A 23,409-nucleotide genomic window follows, 5' to 3' on the forward strand; every position below is an offset into this window, starting at 1 on the left:
CAACCCCCAAAATGGCCTCTCCTACAAATTCTACCAAATGAAAATCCATCTGGATTGGCAAACACCTCTTTCAAAAGGCAAATACTTCTATGTGGGTGAAATCTACCAAACAGTTGTATCTCAGGATTGACTTTTTAATCTGACTGGTTTCTTAACTGATATCAAACTGCCAGGAATTAAGAATCTTGGGAGAAAGGAAGGGAGGAAGATTATCTGGGAATGGTGTAACAGAAGGCAGCCTGGAAAGTCTCTGGAGTCAGAGAGGGTAACAGTGAGTCAAAAAACATTTATTAAGCACCTACTGTATTGGTTAGAAGCAGCTAGGTTGGTGCCATAGTATATAGATTGCTGGCCTTGGCGTCAAGAAGACCTGAGTTCAAATGTGTCCTCAGACATTTATTAGCTGTGTGACCCAGGGCAAGTCACTTAACCCTGTTTGCCTCAGTTTCCTTGTCTGTCAAATGAGCTGGAGAAGGAAATGGCCAACCACTCCAGTATCTTTGCCAAGAAAGCCCCAAATAGGGCCACAAAGACTCAAAACATGACTGAAAATGACTGAACACCACCAAAATCAGATATGTTGAATGGTTTAGCTTGTCCCTTGGTGCCACAACCAGAGGCAGTACAGATAGCCTGACTGTCCAGCTGGATCAGATTCTTGTACACTCTTTTCCACAATACTGAGAGCAAAGATTTCAAGAGCACTCTTATGTGCTCGGTCATTAGGTCCTCCGTTACAGTATCTGCCTGGATATGTCCTGTAGCAGCATAAGTCTGGTGGCTGAATTAGTTTCTGCCAAGTCTGACTCCACAGAAGCTGCCATCTTGATCCTTCCACTCCAATACTGCCTGACCCAGCTCTCTCTCCTTTCAAAGGGAATTGTGTTGGGGCAGCTAGGTGGCGCAGTGGATAGAGCACCAGCCCTGGATTCAGGAGGACCTGAGTTCAAATCTGTCCTCAGACACTTGATACTTACTAGCTGTGTGACCCTGGGCAAGTCACAACCCCAATTGCCTCACCAAAAACAAGACAAAACAAAGGGAGTTGTGTCCACAAGGAGGAGGAAGAATCTGGTCAAGGGCTCAGAAAGCATCTGATGTCATGCCATCAGGCAAGAAAGTAAACATTTCTTTCCATCCTTCCTTCCTCTAGCCTGGCTGCCTCCGAAGGCATTTCTGTGTTTCCCTGACGCTTCCCCAAGGTATACTCCAGTTACCAACCACTTCAAAACGGTGGGAAAACTTACTGAATGCAAAGAATTAAAAAAATGCTTTGGTGCCACCATTCTCATTGTCAGGCTGTCAGCTCCAGAAGTGATTTGTGACAGAATCCATAGAACACAAGAGGAAAGTCACAAGGCGGCCAACTGTAATTAAGATTTCTTGCCTCTGTGGAAGAGGAAAGTTCAGATCCAGTCAACCTATCTTTCTAAACTCATTATACATTATACCCTGCTGCACTGCAGAGCCCCCTTTCTGGACTCTGCTGTCCAGCCAAAGAACACTCTTCTCTGTTTCTTACCAGACCGCTCCATTTCCTGTCTCACTCTCTTGGAAATAGCACCAAGGCGCAGGATACACTCACTCTGTACCTCTGCTCCATAGAATCGTCTTTTCCTTCCAAGACAGCTCAAACAAGACCTACACAAAGGTTCTCCTGATTTCCCCCATTGCTAATGCCCTCTCTCCACACCTAAGCTGCATTTAACTACCTTGGGCTTTGTAGGGAATCGTTTATTTCCTAATATTTGAACCTAGCATGATGTGGCTAGAGATCGGCAGACCCCAGAGATGCTGCTCCCAGGGAAGCCAAGAGGTGGTAGAGAAAGCTTGTATCCCACCCAGGTCTTGGGTCTAGACAATGCTTGTGTTTCAGGTTCTCCCATCCACCTTAATCTGCATCTTTGTGCTTGATAAATTGTGTTTCAATGGACCTTGCCAGGAAACTGCGCACACACACTACAAAAGCACCTAACTGCTCATATTCTCTGAGACTGGGGAGAGAGCCTTCTTCCCACCTCCCTCATCTACCAAACAAACTCTTGCCGATCAAGGATTGCTTCATTTTTGTCTCTGGATCTCAGAGCCGCATGGCCTGACATATAGTAAGTAGGTGAGTGCTACCCACAGTGCTATGATAGCATTTATTAATATGGCATTAACAGGGCAGCTAGGTGGCGCAGTAGATAAAGCACCAGCCCTGGATTCAGGAGTTCCTGAGTTCAAATCCGGCCTCAGACACTTGACACTTACTAGCTGCGTGACCTTGGGCAAGTCACTTAACCCCAATTGCCCCGCAAAAAAAAAAATATATATATATATATATATGGGGGGAGGGGCATTAGGATTTATTAAGATAATTGCTTGGTAAGCAAGTATCTAGGAAGCAAATAAGGATTTGGTAAATGGGTGCCTACCATGCACCCAACACAATAGCTATCAGTAACTCGATCCTCCCTACACCTAAGTACATTGGTGGAACCATTGACAAAGGAAGAATTCTATTGTTGGGGTTCTTAATCTGGGGTCCATTGACACTTGTGCCCAAATGGTCCATTGATAAGTTCAGGGGAAACTGAAACTTGGATGGGCAAAAAAGATTTTGATCATTCTGTTTCAATAGAATTGGTTTCTTATGTATGTAGCTATTTTAGGCATTTAAAAACTGTCTTCTGCAAAGGTATCTCCAGACTGACAAAAGGGTCGTCACACAAAAAAGTTCCTTATTTTGACAGGGGGAAGACTGGCAGAGAGAGATGAAAGGGGGACCGGGGTGAGGGTTATCCAGGGCAAAGGACACAGGATTGGGAGTCAGAAGACTGAAGACAACTTCTACCACTCCCCGTCTATGTGACCACTCAGACCCCATTCTCCACCACAGTTTAAAAACTCACCTGTAAAATGCACTAGATGACCCATCAGTTTCCTTCCAGGACTTAGCAGGGGTCACACAGATAACTGAATAACATCTTTCCCCTTTAATATTCTCCTTCATTATTCTAAATTTCCCCCAGGGCACTCCTTTTTGTTTTGTTTTTAAACAGCTCTCAAATCCCCATCATGTTGCTAAGGGAGAGGGGTCTCTCAAAGGGGAGCCCATCCAAGTTGAATTTATCTCAACCTTGAACCTAGTTATAATTTTAGCCACGCTACTTCTCCTGGGCTTTAGAGGACATATTGGGTGCGAGGGGCTTCCATGAGTTACAGACAGCAAACAGAACCATTTATTAAGCATCTCAGAGGCTCTAGATTCTAATCCCAGTAATCCCACTTTCTGGTGATTCACCACAATGGACATTAGCTTTCTCAGCTTTAGAATGAAAAGCTGGAATGGATGACCTTGAAAGCCTTGCTCTAGCTTTTAATTACCTGATTTACCAAGTTGTACTTATTTTCTGAACGTGAGTTGTTATTGAAGGTAGATCAGGTTGGATAGTAGATAGAGCACTGGTCTTGTAATCAGGAAAACTCATTTTACTGATTTCAAATCTGGCCTCAGACATTTATTAGCTGTGTGACCCTGGGCAAGTCACTTAACACTGTTTACCTCAGTTCCTCATCTGTAAAGTGAGCTGGAAAAGGAAATGGCAAACCACTGCAGTATCTCTACCAAGAAAACCCCATGTATAGGATTGTCATGCTATGGTCCACAGGGTCACAAAGAGTCGGACATGACTGAACAACAACAAAACACAAGAAGACTCATGTAGAATTTGTACTTCTATATTTAGCCAGGAGTTCTGCAGCTCATGAGCATCTGCTTCTCCATCCTCTTGTCCTAGGGATTCTTTTCTCTGTCTAAAATATCTAATGAGTGGTCGCCAATAAATTATAAGCTTTAGCAAGAGTTAGACTTTTAAGCATTTATTAAGAAGAACAAGAGTTTGGAAAAGAGAGAGAGAAAGTCCTAGATTCCTATCTATTAAAGGGAGAGGACATTTCTAGCTCCCCTCTCCACCAGTGTCCTCCGGAAAGACCGCGAGACCGAGCGCCAGTCTCTTCCTTCCTCCCACTAGTCCGCGTCACTTCCTGACGCCAAAGAAAAGACTCCTGGTCTTGCCCTCAAAGACCTTCGCTTCATGGGCAGAACTCTTCTACAGTAAGTCTCCAGCAGGTGGCGTCATTCCAATCGTTACAGTTCCCCGCTTTGTTTCCTCAAGAAAGGGTACGTTTCCTTGATGAAAACATCTCCATGACCTCAAATGTCCCATAGAATTAAACTGGACCCACTGGTCCACAGATGCAGATGTCAACCATGTCATCTTTCCCACAGATTTTTAAAGACATGATTTAATATTTTAGTTACTATTTATAGCCTTCGATGAGAGCCTAGAGTGGATGTGGGGAGAATAGGTTCTAAAGGAGGAGTCAGAATTCAGCCATGGGTCACAGCTTGTGCAAAGGAGCTGAAGTGGGAAAGCAGGAAGAGCAGTTCAGTTTGGCTTAAAGTATAAGGAGTATAAAGGTTACAGAGTAATAGGAAGAAAGACTGGAAAGCAGTGAGGCATCAGATTGAGGAAGACGTCAAAGGCCAAACTTTATTAAAAAAGTAAGGAAGCTTGGGGCAGCGAGGTGGTACGGTAGATAGAAAACTGGCCCTGAAGTCAACAGGATCTGAGTTCAAATCTGGGTTTAGACACTTACTAGCTGTGTGACCCTAAGAAAAGGAAAGAAGGAAGGAAGAAAGGAAAGAAGGAAGGAAGGAAGGAAGGAAGGAAGGAAGGAAGGAAGGAAGGAAGGAAGGAAGGAAGGAAGGAAGGAAGGAAGGAAGGAAGGAAGGAAGGAAGGAAGGAAAAAGAAAGAATAGGAAGCAACAAAAGACTTTTGAGCATAAGACTTACATGACTACATGACTAGATCGCCCTGGATCATTCCTGGGCAACCCAAAGGGAAGAGCAGAAGCAGAAAGAACTCTGGGCAGGCTATTCTAATAGTCCAGGGTACTAAGACAGCAGGACCAAAAAATTCCAGAGGAAGAACAAGAAGCACTGTGGAGGGCTTAAGGACTGATTATCTGAGTCAAAAGATAAGACCAAGACTAAGGGACTGGAGCAAGGATCATTTCATCTATTAATTTCTGCTGGAAAGAAGTGTGGAAGTGCTTAGGAAAAATCGTTTTGCAAAGTAATTGTCTTTAAAATGCTATGGTTTCTTTTGTTCCTTTTTTAAAAATAGAGCCTTTTCCCAACATGCTCTCCTCCCACTCAACCTTCTCTGTAAGAGAAAAAAAGTTTAAGTAAAACCAATCAACAATGCAGTGCCATCCACTCACTGTGCTGTAGCCTGGCCACATCCCCTACCCAATCCTTCCTTCCAGCTCCCCCAGAGACTGTTTTTCCCCTTTAGAGCATAAATTCCTTATACTATAGGGCTATCTTGCTTGCTTTCTTATATTTGTATTCATAGTATTTATCCAAGTGCCCGGCACTTAATAAAAAATATTCTATTGATCTATTATCTATCTAACATAAGTAAGCACTCAATAAATGTTCCATCTAGCTAGCTAGCTTTCTGTCTGTCTGTCTATTGGACAGTGCCTCAGGAGCCAGCTAAACCAGCCTCCTCACCTTACCCACAAGGAAGAAAAGCCAAGGTAGGTTAAGTGATTTGCTCAAGATCATCTGGGTCCCATGCATCAGAAGGAAGATTTGAACCCAGGTCCTTCGTCTGAAGAGCCAGAAGTCTTCAACCCTTGTCTTTCCAGATTGAATTACTTATACTTTTTGGCTGTTTTCATACAAAAATACATGGGCCCTCCCTTGATCATTTTTTTTTCCTCTTCCTTTTGACATTTTCTAATATATTTTTTGGGCTTTCTCACGGTGCTTTAATCAAAACCACATCTCTTAGAGGATTTAGAGTTGGAAGGGTCCTCAGAGATTACTCTGCTCTAACCCTTTATTTTACAAATGTGGAAATTGAAGCCCCAAAAGGCCAGTGACTCACTCCAAGGTCGCCCAAGGAGTGAGGAGTAAAGCCAGGATTCACATAGAGACTCTATGACCCCCAAATCCAAGATTCTTTACTCCATGCCAGGTTGCTACCCCTACAAACTATCATTTTCTTTCTTTTTTTTTCTTTTTTTTTTTTTTTTAGTGAGGCAATTGGGGTTAAGTGACTTGCCCAGGGTCACACAGCTAGTAAGTGTTAAGTGTCTGAGGCCAGACTTGAACTCAGGTCCTCCTGACTCCAGGCCCGGTGCTCTCTCCACTGTGGCACCTTGCTGCACCCAAACTATCATTTTCACATCATAAAACTAGTCTTAGAAGAACCTTAATAGACACACACTCCAATGGCCCAGGTAGCACAAGCCTTTCTTTTATAATAAAGTGACAGATTGTCACCTCATTATTGCTTATAGACTTTTTTTTTTTAAGTGAGGCAATTGGGGTCCAGTGACTTGCCCAGGGTCACACAGCTAGTAAGTGTTAAGTGTCTGAGGCCGGATTTGAACCCAGGTACTCCTGACTCCAGGGCCGGTGCTCTATCCACTGCGCCACCTAGCTGCCCCGCTTATAGACTTTTTAGGGACAGGGAGCTCACTAGCTTACAGCTTATGCTATTTGCTGACAATTATAATTGTTAAAAAAGTTCTTCCTTATATTAACTGGAAATACATCTCCCTGTAACTTACAGACACTGGCCCTAGTTTTTTCCTCTGGTGCTGTACTCAAGTCTTCCCCCAAAATAGTGGAAAAGAGTTCTAACATGCCCCTCCCCTCCTTGCCTCCAAGCATTCTTTTTTCAATCATTTATCAATCAATAAACACTTATTAAGCTCCCATAAAGCACCTGACATTGTCCAAAGGCATGGGAACACTAATTTTTAAAGTGTTTTTTTTAACTTTAATAATATTTTCCCATAATTTGTAAAGATAATTTTAAATATTCATTTTAAAAATTTTCTGAGTTCTAAATTTTCTTCTTTCCGCTCTTCCCTTCTCCCTCCCCTCCCCATTTCCTAAGATGGCAAGCCACTTGATATAGGTTATATATGTGCAATCATGTAAAACATATTTCCATATTAGTCATCTTGTAAGAGAAGAGACAAATGAAAAGGAGAAAAAAAACATGGAAAAAAGTGAAAAGGGTATATTTTGATCTGCATTCAGACTCTATATTTCTTTCTCTGGATGTGGAAAGCATTTTCCATCATGAGTCCTTTGGAATTGTCTTAGATCACTGTATTGCTGAGAAGAGCTAAGTCTATCAGAGTTGATCATCATACAATGTTGCTGTTACTGTGTACAATGTTCTCCTGGTTCTGCTCACTTCACTCAGCATCAGTTCATGTAAATTCAAGTCATTTTTGATGCTAAACATTCCAGTTTCTCCAACTATTCATCCCATTGAAAAGAAGGCCTCATTTTCCTACCTTGCAAAGTAATAGGGTTGGCCCAGGTGACCTGAGCTCCCTTCCAACTCTAAATCTATGATCCTAGGAAGCCATGAAGATTTCTATGTTCTTCACTCTCCTAGCCAGTCACCCTCTGGACATACTCCAACTCGGCTCATTTTACAGATGAGGCCAACAGGGTAAGTGACTTGTCCAGGGTCACACAGCTATTAAGTGTCTGTGGCTGGATATGAACTCAGGAAGATGAGCCTGGCATGCTATGCACTATGGCACCACCTAGCTGCCCCTCTAGGTACTATGCTTCTATATTTATGTAGCCTAAGATTGTATTGGGACAGGAATTTACCTTTATTCTTATTAAACTGATCATTTCATCTGCTGAGATGTTTGTTTTTTATTTTTATTTAAGAAATCTCGATTCTCCATTTTGCAAAGGACAGGAAACTGAGGTTCGGAGCAAAGTGTCTTGCCCAGAATTCTCTAGCCCTTGGATGTCAAAGCTGGCATTCGAACCCAGCTCCCCTGACTCTGAGCCTGGCCTTCTTTCTACCCCACCCCTCTCATGTGAGTATTTGCCAGCGTAGATCATTTTAGTGGATTAAGGCAGGAATGGGGATAAGGACAGGACTCGTGACTTTACTGGTAAAGGAACCTCGCTCATGCCAGTCAGCACATTCCTCAAACTTAGACCCTTGGAGAGTTCCCAGAGTCACATGGCAAGTTGTTCTGAGGGAGAATAGGAGCCCAGATCTTCCTGGTTCCTAGCTCAGCTCTCTTCACTATGATCTGCTGCTGCATCCTGAGTGCTTAGTGACACAAGTTTTCATTAGAGAAAGCTCCTATTACAAGGTCTGACTACCGAGGACCACTGCCAATTTTGAATTCAGCAACACCTCCGGATGTATTTGTCAGTCTAGTGGATCCCCCCACCGATGCAGCTTTCAGCTCCCTATCTCCGGAAATGGTCTCTGAGGAGTTGCTGTGGATGAAAAATTCATCACCCTCTGGACAACCTGGTGACTGACCTCTGAAAACGGAAATGGGCTGGTTCTCAGATGGGACACGTGATTTTTTGTCACTAATACCATCTTCTCAAAGACTTTTGGACTCAGTAGGATCCAACAAGACTTTCACTCTGAAGCCTGGGAAGGCCCAGGATCCTTTCCACACCACAATGTGGAGGTGTCAGAGAAAGAGATGATGGGGAAGAAGGCTATGACAGGTCTGGAAAGCTATTGTGTTTTTAACTGAGGTTGACAATTCTCCAGAAAGAGAATTAAGTGGTGGTTTTAGATAGTTAACATATTCATCACAGGTTCTATGACAAGGAATTTTATATATGTGTGTGTGTGTGTATCTATCTATCTATCTATCTATCTATCTATCTATCTATCTATCTAATCTATCTATCTAAAATAAGAATGAATTTGACCCTAATTAAGACTGCCAGGCCTGGAGTCAGGAAGGTTCATCTTCATGAGTTCAAATCCAGCCTCAGACACTTACTGTGTGACCCTGGGCAAGTTACTTAAACCTGTTTGCCTCAGTTTAATCTTTTTTTTTTGGGGGGGGGGGTGAGGTAATTGGGGTTAAGTGACTTGCCCAGGGTCACACAGCTAGTGTTAAGTGTCTGAGGCTGGATTTGAACTCAGGTCCTGCTGAATCCAGGGCCAGTGCTCTATCCACTGCACCACCTAGCTGCCCCTAGTTTCCTCATCTTTAAAAGGAGTTGGAGAAGGAAATGGCAAACCACTCCAGTATCTTTGCCAAGAAAATCCCCAAAGGGCTCACAAAGAGTTAGACATGACGGAAACGACTGAACAACAACAAAAACCTTGAGCAAGTCACTTAACTTCTGTCTGCCTTGGTTTTTTCAATTGCAAAATAGGGATAACTATAGTACCTACCTCTTAGGTTTTTTTGAGGATCAAATTATATAATATCTGTTAAGTGCTTAGCACAGTGTCTGGCACATAAGAGGTACTATATCCTAGCTAGTACTAGTATTACTAGTAATAGCAATAATACTAGTACTGGTTAGTACTCGTAAATTAAACTATTTCTAAAATGCTTGCTTGCTATGTAACAGGCACTTGTGTGCTAAGGGATAGGGATAAAAAGAAAGGCAAAACATACAGTCCCTGGCCTTGAAGAGCTCACAATCCAGAGAGGGTGACAACACATGAACAATTCTGAACATACATAAAGAGACATACAGTGTAACTGGGCGTTCATCTCAGGGAGAAGGCACTACCAGTGAGAACTGGAAAAGGGGTCTCGCCAAAGACAGAATCTGAACTGAGTCTTTAAGGAAGCCAGAGAAGCCAAGGGGGAAAGGGGGAAGGCGGAGATCATTTCAGACATGTGAGACAGGGGACAGCTAGGTGGCGCAGTGGATAAAGCACCAGCCCTGGATTCAGGAGGACCTGAGTTCAAATCTGGCCTCAGACACTTGACACTTACTAGCTGTGAGACCCTGGGCAAGTCACTTAACCCCCATTGCCTCACCAAAAAAAACCCAACAACAACAACAAAAAGAAACCCCAAAACAGACATGTGGGACAGTGGGTGAAGAAGTGGGGTCAGAAGACAGAATGTCCTGCTTGAGGAACAGCAAGGAGGCCAGAGTCACTAGGCTGAAGAGTACATGGTAGGGAATAGATAGATAGACAGACAGACAGACAGACAGATCGTAGATGGGTGGATGGATGGATGAGTTGGTGGGTGGGTGGCCAGCTGGACAGACATACAGATAGATAGATAGATATAGATATATACATACATATAAATATGTACGTAGGTATATAATATGATAGAATACATATTATTATAATATTATGTGCATTTGATATATTATATTAATAATATATATTAATGTTATATAATATATAGTATTAGAATACTAGAAAGGTAGACGGTTACACAGGGCTTTGAATGCCAAACGGAGCATTTCGTTTTTCCTCCTGGAGGCAACAGAGAAGCACTGGAGTTTACTGAGTAGGTAACTGACACGGTCCTCCCTGTGCCTTAGGAAAAGCAGACCAGTGGCTGGAGGCAGGCAGCCCCACTAGCAATTACTGCAATAGTTCAAGTTGTGAGGGGATGAGGGTGTGCACCAGGGCAGCTGCTATAATTAAAAAACTAATACCATTTCCCTGGAGAAGCAAAGGCAGGGTGGCCATTAGTGGATATCTGTTTGAAGGTGAAGTGTTAACACCAGAGGACAGAATTAGGAGGGATGGGAGGAAGTTATAGAGAAGCAGATTTTGACCAGATGTAAGGATAATCTTCCTATTAATCAGACCTGTCCAAAAGTGGAATGGGGGGCCACAGGAGACAAGGGTTTCTCTTTCACTGAAGGTTTTTCAAGCAAAAGTCGGTCAACCCCTCGGGAATGATTTTACAGAAGGGATTATTGAACAAGTTAAAATAGAGGGTCTCTGAGGACCTTTCTGGCTCTGAAATCCTGTGATGCCGTGAACCCCTCTGGTGTACAGGGAATATGAACTTTGCTTTCCACAAGTAGCCTGCTCCTGTCCACACACAACTCAGTCGCCATTTCCCCTGAAATTTCTTAGAAAAACAATAAAGGCTTCACTCCTCAGATATACAGAGAACTGAGTCAAATTTATAAGAATACAAGTCATTCCTGCAACGGATAAATGGCCAAGGGATATGAACAGGCAGTTTTCAGATGAAGAAACCAAAGCTATCTATAGGCATATGAAAAAATGCTCTAAATCACTATTGATTAGAGAAATGCAAATTAAAACAACTCTGTGGTACCACCTCACATATCAGATTGGCTGATTTGATATCAGTAACAGTAATACTAGTACTGGTTAGTAGTAATAAATTAAACCATTTATAAAATGCCTGCTATGTAACAGGTACTTGTGTGCTAAATGTTGGAGATGTGGGAAAATTGGGACACTAAGCACTATTGGTGGAATTGTGAACTGATCCAACCATTCTCTAGAACAATTTGGAACTATGCCTAAAGGGATATAAAACTGTGCATAACCTTTGATCCAGCAATACTACCATTGGGTCTGTATCCCAAAGATACAAAAAATATCTATAGCAGCTCTCTTTTTGTGGTAGCAAAGAACTAGAAATTGAGGGCATTTCCATCAACTGGGGAATGGCTGAACAAGTTGTGGTATATGAATGTAACTAAATACTATTGTGCTATAAGAAATGGTGAGGAGGAGGATTTCAGAGAAATCTGGAAAGACTTACATGAACTAATGCTGAGTGAAGTGAGCAGAACCAGGAAAACATTGTACACAGTAGCAGCAACACTGTACAAAGAACAACTGTAAATGACTTACTTCTTCTCACCAGTACAATGATCCAAGACATTTCCAAAGGACTCCTGATGAAAAATGTTATCTGCTTCCCAAAGAAAGGACTGATGTCATCTGAATATAGAATGAAACATACTATTTTTCACTTTCTTTCCTTTTGTTTTTGTCCAAGTTTTCTTCTACAAAATGACTATTATGGGAATGTTTTACATGATTATACATGTATAACCTACAAGCAATTTGCTTACCATCTCAGGGAGGGGGAAGGGAGGGAGGAAGGGAGAGATTCTGGAAGTAAAAAAAAATTTCAATGTTAAAAATTGCTTTTACACGTAAAATAAAATATTTAAAAGAAAAAGAAAAACAACTGCACAGTAAATGTGACGATATTGCTCTGGCCCATACCCTCATGTTTTTCCTTTACTCTCCCTCATGTGTAAACTTCACTAGTTCATATAGGTTCAACTATCATCTTTATGACAATGACTTTCAGATTGATATATCCAACCCTTGACCCTTTCCTGAATGCCAGTCCACCAAAAACTGACCTACTGGACACTTCCAACTAGATGCCTAGTAAGCATCAGAAATTCAACATATACAAAACAGAACTCAGTGGATTACCTACAAATTCCACCCACTTCTTAACTTAGCTATTTCTACTAAAAGGACCACCATCTTCCCGGTAATCCAAGGTTGCAACTTTGGTATCATCCTTAACTCCTTGCTCTCCCCCACTCTACCTATCCAATTGACTGCCAGATCATGTTCTTTCTTCTTCCACAATATCTCTTGATTGTCCCTTTCTCTCTACTCACTAGTTCAGGGTCTCATCATCTCTCCCCTTAACTACTGCAGTACTTTCCAAAACAGTTTCTCTTCTTCAAATCTCTCTCTACTTTAATCCAGCCTCCAAACAGTCAAACTGAGAAAGTCCAGGGCGAAACATCACCCTCTCCTACTCAAGAATCTCAAATGCCTTCTTATTACCCATACATATGATCAGATACCTACTTCTCTGTTTGGCAATGAAAGCCCTTCATAAGCTGGTCGCATCCCACCATTTGAACCTTAGGACCTATTTCCTGCCTTCACACACTCTACAATCTTGTCCAAGTGGCCTACTTACAACACCTGATTTCCCATCTCCGTGTCTTTGTCCTAGATATCTTCCTGGACGTGCCTGAAGTGAACCCCCTCCTCACCTCTATCCCTTAGACCCTCCAGTTTTTTTCAAGACTCAGCTCAAGCATCAACTTTTGAATGAGGCCTTTGCTAGTCCCCCTCAAAGCTGCCTTGCACATTACCTGTCTTAGTTTGTAATATACACAGCCATGTATGTACACATAATCTCTTGTGTTAGAATGGAAGCTCCTTGAAGACAGGGATTATTTTGCTTTTGTCTTTGAATGCCCACAGTGCCAGGGACACAGTAGGTTGACTGATTGATTAATTGGATAGGGTTATATTCACTACTTATTCCCATTCATGATAATTTCTTTCTTTCTAAAATCCTTTTTTTTTTTTTGTAACACTTCCATCTCCATAGAATAGACAGTGTGGTTCTCCTCCCCCCCCCCCCCAGTATTAAGCATTTTGGATATTTCCATCTGCCTACAGCTCTCTCTCAAAATCATTCTACTTCCCCTGAATTTTCATAGCAGGAGGGCAAATGCTCTTATCTTCGCCTCCAGTCACCTGGAAAGTGGAACATAATACAAGACTTGAGAGGATGAGCAGCATTCTGAGGCAAAGACAGAAAAAAAAAAGGCAGAAGATCCACTGATTGGATTAGTCCCCAGTTAGAATGCTACTTGGGCACACTGCGCTGAAGTGACAAGCTTTAACCATCGTGACTTTTTATGAGGCATCTGCTTCTGTTCTGCTTGGCATATTGCATGCGTCCCATTAATCAAGGAAGCTTCGAATAAAACTATTGTTTTTTAAAATTTTCGTAGGGTGATGGAACATTCTTAATCTGTGGCATGGGATTACAGGACAAGCCTGAGAGGGATGGCGATTACACAACTGAAATGGGGCCAGCCATGGCCAGCCTTTCTTTGATGATACACCTCTGGTACCCAAGGAAGGTCTAATGAGTCAATCACCAAGCATTGATTAGGCACTTACTATGTACCAGATGTTGTGTGCCAAGCATGGGAAATACAAGACACAACAAAGGTGAAGCCGTCCCCTCCCTCAAGGTGCTACTGACATACATACATACATACATACATACATACATTATATATATATAAACACATAGCTAGGTCTCTATGGGTGCAAATAATGAATCCTATGAAGTAGTCACATTACTTGAATTTTCATTGCAGATTTCTATTGGGTTAGAACCAATACCATATTTTACATATAATTATAACTTCAAATTGTATGAATTTAAATGATCCCACTACTCCACAGAATTCACTGTTCACACTAATCAGACTTGGCTGTATACAGAATAGATATAGCAGATGTAAGGGGTTTGCGGAGGTCAGCTGTGATGTGTAGGAAAGGCCTTATGGAGAAAGTGGCTTGAGCTAATTTTTTTTTTTTAGAAACAATCAGGGTTAGTTGACTTGTTCAGGGTCACATGGCTAGTAAGTGTCTGAGGTCAGATTTGAACTTGGGTCCTCTTGACTCCAGGGCCACTGCACCATCTAACTGCTCCTTGAGCTAAATTTGGAAGGAGATTAGGGATTCTAAAAAGTGAAGGAGAGGAAAAATATATTCCACACATGAGGGGCAGCCAGGGCAAAGGCAGACAGTCTGGAAACAGAGCCCTATGTATAAGAAATAGTTTTTAAAAAAGTCAGTTTAACTGGGCTTTGGGCAGTGGTGTGCTGCATAACAATACACTCTCTAAAAAAAAGAATGCTGTTTAATCCGAGTTATTACCATTTTCTCCATCATTTTGTTATTAACATTTCTCCATCTCTAGATGATCAATGAAACAACTCGAGCCCTGATTTGTGGCACCTGCTGACTTCTGAGGCATGACTGTTCACATTGGAAACTTAACAATCAGTTCTGGTAAAGCCTGCTCACCTCGGAGGGGGAGTCATGTATAATAAGGCTGAAAAGGGAGGGAGGGGCTAGATGGTGAAAGGCTTTCAACACCAAATTGATTTCTCCTTCAAAAGCTGACTGGTCTGGAGGATGCTACGATTCCATAACTCACAAGTGAATGTAGCTAAGCTGTCAGCTTGGAAAGACATAATGAATATCATTCCATCAGAAAAGATAACTAGGAATTCTCTCATCTGGGGCAAAAGCGGAAACAACTAGAGATTTTTTTCACCTGGTGGGAGAGGGGTGCATCTGACCAAGTGTATAGTCCTGCCAGAAGAGAAGTCACCTGTCCCTGAGTCTTGGGGTGCAGTGGTACTAAAAGAAATAACAGCCTGGGGGCAGCCAGGCTCCATAGTGGGCAGCCTACAATATGGTGGCCAAGTCAGGAGAGAAAAGTGAGATGAAGTATGGGCACTGATTACTGGAGGGAGGAAAGGTGTCCACCCCTCCCATGATGCTGATATCTGGGAGCAAAGACCTTGTTGCCCCTCTAGTAGTTACTACTCTGTGTTCTACAGGAGTTGATCAGTTTTTGGTCCTGCCATACTTTTCCCAATCAGACTATCAGAGACAGTATGGTGCACTGGATTATCTAGTCAGATGACTTGACTTCAGGGAAATCAGTGACTTATCTTCCTCTGATTTTCAGTTCCCTTATCTATAAATGGATGATGATAATACCTTCCCTGCCTATCTCAGAAAGTGGCTCGGAGGCTCAAATGAGATAATAAGTCTGAAAAGGCTTCATAAATTATAAAGGTAAAGGGTCACAGAACCCTAATTTTTTATTTTTCAAAAGAGTAAAAAATATTCAATCAGTTTGTAATTGGTATAAAAAAAGCAAAAACCCTTGAAAAACAGGACCCTCTTCTAAAAGTATTTCAGAAAACAAGGAGAGTGATCAAAGTGCACAGAACAACCTTCTGAAATGATGGGGGAGATGGAGAAGTCGAAAAGGACAAAAGCAGAAGATGGCAAATGACTGGCTATTTAAAGGTGATAAAGATCTGTTCTTCATAGTGGGCAAAAACACACACAAAAGAGTCGGCATGGTGGAGCGGGGAGCAGGCTCACCTCAGAGTCAGGAAGACATGGAGTTCATTCTCACCTGTGACATATATTGACTGTGTAACCCCAAACCCATCAGTGCCCAAGGCAATTCACTCTTTCAGACTATAAACAGCAGAGAATGAGGTCATCCACACTGGTAAAGATAGTTTATTTCACTACATAAATATGCATATATATAGGGTGGGCCAAAAGTCATGATATTTTAATGACTTTTGGAAATTGTTTTTCTTTATTTTTGGCCATTTATAAGATTTGATTTTTCAGAAAAAATGTAAATTCATTTCCTATATATACTGTATATGATGCTATGGTATTGTAAATTAAAGACAAAAAATAAAGGAGTCATTAAATATTGAAACCTCTTTATGACTTTTGGCCAACCCTGTATAAATAAAAACCATCGCTATATATGTATGTGTGGCAAATCTGTGGAGAGAGAGAGAGAGAAAAAGAGAGAGAGAGAACTATTGGCTCCCTACAGCAATAAAATCACACTTCTTATCCCCAAAAAGCCACATTTGAATAGATCAATATCTCAGTTTTGTTGAATGCTCCCCTTAAAGTCAGCGCTGATCAAAATCTACTAGTACTAATAAATGCCATAGATGTAATGTTTCAAAGTATTCAAGTGGTTCCTATAGCATCTCCCTTGAGCTTTACTATAATCCTGTGAGATGAGTACTATAAATATTATTATCTTCATTTTACAGATGGGGAAACTAAGTCTGAGAGGGAGGTTAAGTGATTTGCTCCCAGTCACACTGTAGCAGGACTGAACCTGAGCAGCAGCGGAAGTCTTCCCTACTCCAAGCCCAACATTCTGGGCATTAGGGCCATGCTACTTCAATAGAACAAAACTTTGTAAACTGTGTGTCGAGTAACTGAAAATGGAGGTCGCTGCAGCCTTGGTTCTGAACATACACCACGAGCACTTTGCACCGTGCATGCCTTCATAGGGTTGTGTAAAAATTTCTCTGGCGAAAGGGGGAAAGGGGGGTCGTGGCAGTAGGGGGTGGGAGTGGGCGTGGAGGGGGTTAAAGTTTAAGAAACCCTGCAGTAGGAAACTGAATGTAGTACAAAGGTAGAAATGCAGGTTGGGGCAGCTAAGTGGATAGAGACCTTGGCCTGAAGACAAGAAGACTCATCTTCCTGAGTTCAAATCTAGCCTCAGACATTTATCAGCTGTGTGACCCTGGCCAAGTCACTTAACCCTGTTTGCCTCAGTTTCCTCATCTGGAAAACGAGATGGAGAAGGAAATGACAAACCACTCCAATACCTATGCCAAGAAAACCCCAAATGAGGATACATAAAGTCGGATATAACTGAACAAAAAGACTGAAACAAAAGTAATGCAGGTTAATAACCCTTCTGTAATTTATAGTTCCGATTCTAGAATCCACGGCTAAAGAGGTTCTTGGGTTAGGAAAAGAACCAAGCAATTGAGGGTGAGAAAGTAAGATCTATGAAGAAAAGTTAAAGGAAGTAAAATTGTAGAAACTAAAAAAGGAAAGATTTGTAAAAATCCCAAAGCAAATGAAAAACCGTCATACAAAGAATGATGAGCAGATGTTTTATTTCTTCACTGGCAGCTAGAGAGAAAATGGATTTAAACTGAGATTCAGGCTGGATTAATGGCAAAAATTTACTGACATTAAGGGCTGCTTCTCATTGGAATGGGCTATCAAAAAGTGTGAGAAGTCTTCCTCTAGATTAGGGGTTCTGTTCTGTGTGTCTGATAATCTAATGGAGACTACAGACCCCTCCTCAGAATAATGTGGGGGTTTTGTTTGGCTTTGAGACTGGGTTTCCCTCTCTTACCTATGCTGGAAGTGAAGCAGTTACTCACAGAGTGATTACAGTTTAGGAGCTATAGGTGATTGGCTCTGCTTTTCAGACCAAGGCTATTTCTCCCCTCGGTAGGAAGCCTGGGGGACTTGAGGCTCCCCCACATTAGTACTGGACTTCACAGTGATTCCAGATCAACTTTACAAAGTTTACAGAGGAAACTATATGAAATAGAGATTATTAGAGAAAACAGTGCAACTGACATAGGTGCTTTTAACCCACTCCATCGTTCTACATGTGTTGTTCCTTCCCTCCTCAGGTGAGAAGCTTCCTCTCCTGGGGGCTCAACATAATGGCAACTGATTTAGTGTCAAGGTCATATCAACTGCAGTTCAGAATCCTAAACTCAAGCAATCCACTGGGCTCAATTTCCCCAGCAACATGGAATACAAACATACTGCCACACCTAACTGAATAAAGTAAAGCAATTATAAAGGAAACAAATTATATTAAAACAAACACGGTTATGGATCCCAGGTTAAGATTCTCTACTCTCAATGGTTTTGGGGTTGTTGGTTTTTGTTTTTTTAATTAGTCCTATCTGAAAGCAGGATAATGACTTATCAACTCCTTTTCTAGACAATATGGCTCTATAATTATTTTCATGAAATAGAGAATATTTACAATATCTGATGATAAGGCTTTAAAAGTAGTTGGTATAATATGCGTGCAACAATGATTTATAATATTATTATTAGTTAAGGAAATGTCAAGAGAGAGCATGTATAGTAGGTAAAATGTCAACCTCTAAGTCAAAGCATGAGTTAAAGAGCCAGGGATGACATACTTGCTATGTTACCTTAGGCAAGTCATATCAGAGAGTTTAATACAGCAGGAGGTAATCAAATAAAATGGGAGGAAGGAAGGAAGGAAGGAAGGAAGGAAGGAAGGAAGGAAGGAAGGAAGGAAGGAAGGAAGGAAGGAAGGAAGGAAGGAAGGAAGGAAGGAAGGAAGGAAGGAAGGAAGGAAGGAAGGAGGGAAGGAAGGAGGGAAGGAAGGAGGGAGGGAAGGAAGGAGAGAGGGAGGGAGGGAAAGAAGGAGAAAGGGAGGGAAGGAGGGAGGGAGGACAGGCAGAAAAGGAGAGAGGAATATTTCATACTTAAGCATTTGGTATATTCCTTACGACTTTGGTTTGGTGATGAGCATGATATAATAAAAGAGCAAAGAAGAAAACTGTGAAGGGAACAGCTTTAGTCGAATATTGCTGATCCTGTGATTTTATCACATTTAATTGTTTTGATATTTTTTTTAAATGTGCAGTGGATTCAGTAAATGGTGTTTGACCACACAAGTCTACCTCCCATCTAACTACTCAGACTCTGGTAAGACTTTGCCTCCTTGTGGTTAGTGATAGGAATAACATGAGAACTCCAAAAACTGCACATTGTGATGAATGAATTCCGATGAAATGATGCACTTTTAGACACTGTAGGGCAAGGTGGAGAAGAGTGGAGTATTTACAGGACATTTCCAATCTATTTATTTATCAGTTATTTACTTATACCAGAAGAGATATGGGGCTGTAGTCAAGGAAGCTGGACCTGGTGTCAGAGAGCTTAGGTTCAAATCCCATTTCTCCATGTACATACAATCTGTATGACCTTGGACCGTCACTCAACTACTCAACCATTTCCTTATATGTAAAATAAAGGAGTTGGAAGAGCTGGCTTCACTTTGAGGTGCTTTAAGCATCCAACTATTTAAACAAAACCATTTAAAAAGAACCAACCATCTTGAATGAAACACAACTTTCATCTACTTGTATTACACAGGTCTGTCTCGATTTTTTCATTTTACAACATACACTGCCAGCCTTGACCCATGCCCAGCTTTGTTTTTTGTTGAGATGATTGCTAAGAAGCAATTGAGAATGTCAGAATGTCTTATGCTAGGATCACAGAATTTAGAGCTGACAAGAAAAATGAAATGACTCACCAAGGTCACACAGGTAGTAGTGGCACAACTGCTACTTCGATCCAGTTACTTGAATGCCAAGTCTGGTACTGTTTTCTGAGATAGGATAAGTGCCTCCACCTGTAGACCGGAGAGGCCAGATAAATACTATGAGACTTGAATAGAGAAATTATTCTACTGTCACCTTTAAAAGTAAAAACATACATAAATTGAATATTCAGCTGATGGACATTTTTCTTAAAACAAATGGAAATCTTTTCATTAGTAATAAATACAAATTGTATTAGTCTGCCAGGAGATATAAAATACAAAACAAAAAAAGGAAGAATAAACTAAACTAACCCCAAAAGTTGCATTCCTGCTCTGCAAAGACAAAGAGAAAAAAAATTTGAATTTGTGATTCTCAAACTTTTTGTTCTCATGAACGCTTTATACATTTCAAAATTATTGAGGACCCCAAAAGCCTTTATTTAGATAGATAGGTATTTAGCATATTAGACATTAAAACATCAGTATTTTTTTTTTAAGTTTTGACCTTTTGAACTCTTTTAAAGGGTTTTGGGAACTGTAAGGGACCCCTCAGACTACACTTTGAGAACCACTCCATTAAATCTGGGAAACATAAAACAAACTTGATCAACACTTCCAAAATTCAGAATGCTCTCCCTAATATAGCTAACTGGTTCCACAAAGACAGTGTTTGGAAAAAGCATTACAGGGAACTTAGTTTCACAAGAATAATTTCACAAGAATGATATAATAATTCCACAAGAATAACATAACCATTTCACAAGAATAATTCAAAGAGTGGGAAGTTAGATGGCATAGTGAATAGAATGCCCAAGCCTGGAGTAAGTAAACCTGAATTCAGATCCAGCTTCAGATACTTACTAGCTGTGTGACCCTGGGCAAGTCACTTAGCCCTATTTGCCTCAGTTCCTCATCTGTAAAATGAGCTGGAGAAGGAAATAGCAAATCACTCCAGCATCTTTGCCAAGAAATAGGGTCGCAAAGAGTTGGATACAACTGAAAAAGGAAACAATATCAAAGAGGAAAAGGGAATAACCAAAAGTGAAGACAGGGAAGGAGGAGAGCAGCAGAAAACAGATGAGAGAGAAGGATATTTCAAAGACTGGATAGAAAACAGGGCGGGGGGGAGGGACAGAAATGTGAGGGGGAAAGGGGAAAATGAAGAGGAAGTAAGAGTTGAAGAGGGGAAAAGAGAGGAAAAGAAGAGAGAGAGTGAGTGACAGAAGAAAAGGTGAAGGGAAGAAGGGAAAGCATAGAAAGGAGAGGAGACGATTACAATGTAAAACATTATACACTGGTTTGATGATGATGCACTGACATTACTGTAAAACAAGTTTGTTAGGGAAACATTCAGAACATGCCTACGCTAAAGATAATAAATATCCCTTAAATCTTGAAGGATTAAATATATTTTGGGTTTTTTTTTAATTTTATCTTCAATTTTATTTCATTTTCAATTAACATCATATGCCCATTTAAATTTAAAAACAAAAACCCTTGTAACAAATAGGCATAGCCAGGCAAAACAAATTCCAAAAATATTATGTCTCATTCTACATCTTAAATCTATCAGGAACCACATAGCATTATCATCAGCCTTGAAGGTATGAACTTTTAAAAATTTAAAATTGGGGCAGCTAGGTGGTGCAGTGGATAGAGCACCAGCCCTGGAGTCAGGAGGACCTGAGTTCAAATCCAGAATCAGACACTTAACACTTACTAGCTGTATGACCCTGGGCAAGTCACTTAACCCCAATTGCCTCACCCCCCCAAAAAATTTTTAAATAACACTGCTTTACACAATTAGCTAACACAAAGGGAACTCTTTAGCCCATGAGACCATATAGGAAGAAAATATTAAAGGTTTTATCTAGTTTTAAGGTTGATCTCACTGAGGGCAAATTATCATGATTTCTTATAGAAGTTGAACAGATCAAAACCAAACAGCACACCAGTGTGAAGAAATAATGAGATTTAGCAGATACTCAAAGACCCACCTGGAAATTAATCTAGACTGAATGAATCAAGTGAGAGTGATTAACTGCTGATTAGCCTACTTCAAGTTAACTGGATTGTAATCACACCTTGAGAACACCTTCAGAACCAATGGATTTGGATGACACCAACCAATCAGCTTGAAGCAGTGTGTAAGGACCGCCTCTGTTCCAGACCTATAAAAAGCTTCCACAATGAGTTTGTTGGAGAGAGTTCGTGATTGAAGCAGGTTTGTGGCAGAGGACTTGAGGAAGAACCAGACCAGGCTGGAACTCTAGGATAAAGAGGCTTTTTTCTTAACTTTCTGAACTCCATGGGAATATCTGTTATGCTTTAATAAATGTTTAATGCCCAAGGACTGGTGCTAAAGCTTCTAATTTAAGGCGACCACAATTTAGATTTGAAACATCATGCCAGGGAGGCCAGAAGCCCATCAACTGCCCCTAGTAACAAATATGTGTTCTCCATGCCAAGCAGAGAGACCTGGCAGCCAAGAACAACAGTGGTTCAGGATACAAGCTCATTTGCAAGACAATGGGGGTGGATAACACAAGATTCTAAACAATATTATCTCACAAAACAGTGAAAAGCAGTGGAAGTTAAAGGGAACCTGTAGAAAGATTGCCACAAGAGCTATTTTTTAAAAAAATGGTGGGGGCAGCTAGGTGGCACAGTGGTTTTGTCATTATTTCTATAGTGATCTAGTTGCATGGAAGATCTAGTGGTATGGAGGATAGAGAGCTGGGTGGAGATAATAACAGGGTTATTGTGGGCCTCCAATGAGATTATATTGGGAAAACACTTAGCAAAATACTTAGCACATAGTAGGCACTATATAAATGCTTATTCCCTTCCCACCCAACCATCCCCTCCCTACCTCAGTATCCAAAGAAGAAGAAAAATGGAATTTAAGACAATCAGGTGAAGAAAGGCTGTACCTGACCAAATATAAAATCTGGAGGCAATATGGTCTCAAAGACACTTTGATTAAGATTTGATTGAGATTGAGGGAGCAATCTGTGTGCCATCTCAAAAGGGAAAGACTTCAGAGAATGCCAAATACTAGTGATTTAACCACACTCCCTCTCCTGCCAAGGCAACCAAGAGGGCATCAGCAGCTACTCTCTAATATACTCTCTTTCTCAGGTGGGTAGAAGTCTTTATGAGAAAAGTTCACATAAGTATCAAGAGAAATCATGAAGAAAACATGAGAAGAAAACATCTTCATAGTCACTTAGAGATATAGACAATTTAAAACCCCACACAATTTGTTATTTGTTCATAATAAAAAAGTATCTGACTCGGTAACACAAAGCATAACTTGAAAGGTTATCCAAGTGTCCCTCATGCAAGATATTACAAGACTTAAAATTCAGATGATAAAGGATTCTTTGATACATGAAACCACAAACACAACCACTCAGTAATCTGAGCATGAATATCAAGCGAGGCATAAAAACAGAGTTAATTACACTCCACAAAGATTTTCCCTAGTGTCACAGAGGATACCCTGAACAAAGTCCAAATGGAAGAGAAAAGAAGATTCCCTCTAGGTGATAAGCTTCTCAAGATGTTGCTAATCTTTAATGACATTGTGCTAATGGGGCACAATTATCTCTACACCACAGACCTTCCTCAATAACATCCACAACCACTCATCCCACTTCACAACCAAATCACAAAGAAATCAAGTTACTTCACAATCACCGTGGGGAAAACCAGACGGGATGAAGAGCACCTATTGCCTAGATTATTTATTGCATGCAGCTGGAGAGACTGCCCATGGTGTTAGCCCATCATTATATGGGTGTGTA

This window comes from Dromiciops gliroides, chromosome 5 (genome assembly GCF_019393635.1).
Source record: "Dromiciops gliroides isolate mDroGli1 chromosome 5, mDroGli1.pri, whole genome shotgun sequence".
In the NCBI taxonomy this organism is placed as follows: Eukaryota; Metazoa; Chordata; class Mammalia; order Microbiotheria; family Microbiotheriidae; genus Dromiciops; species Dromiciops gliroides.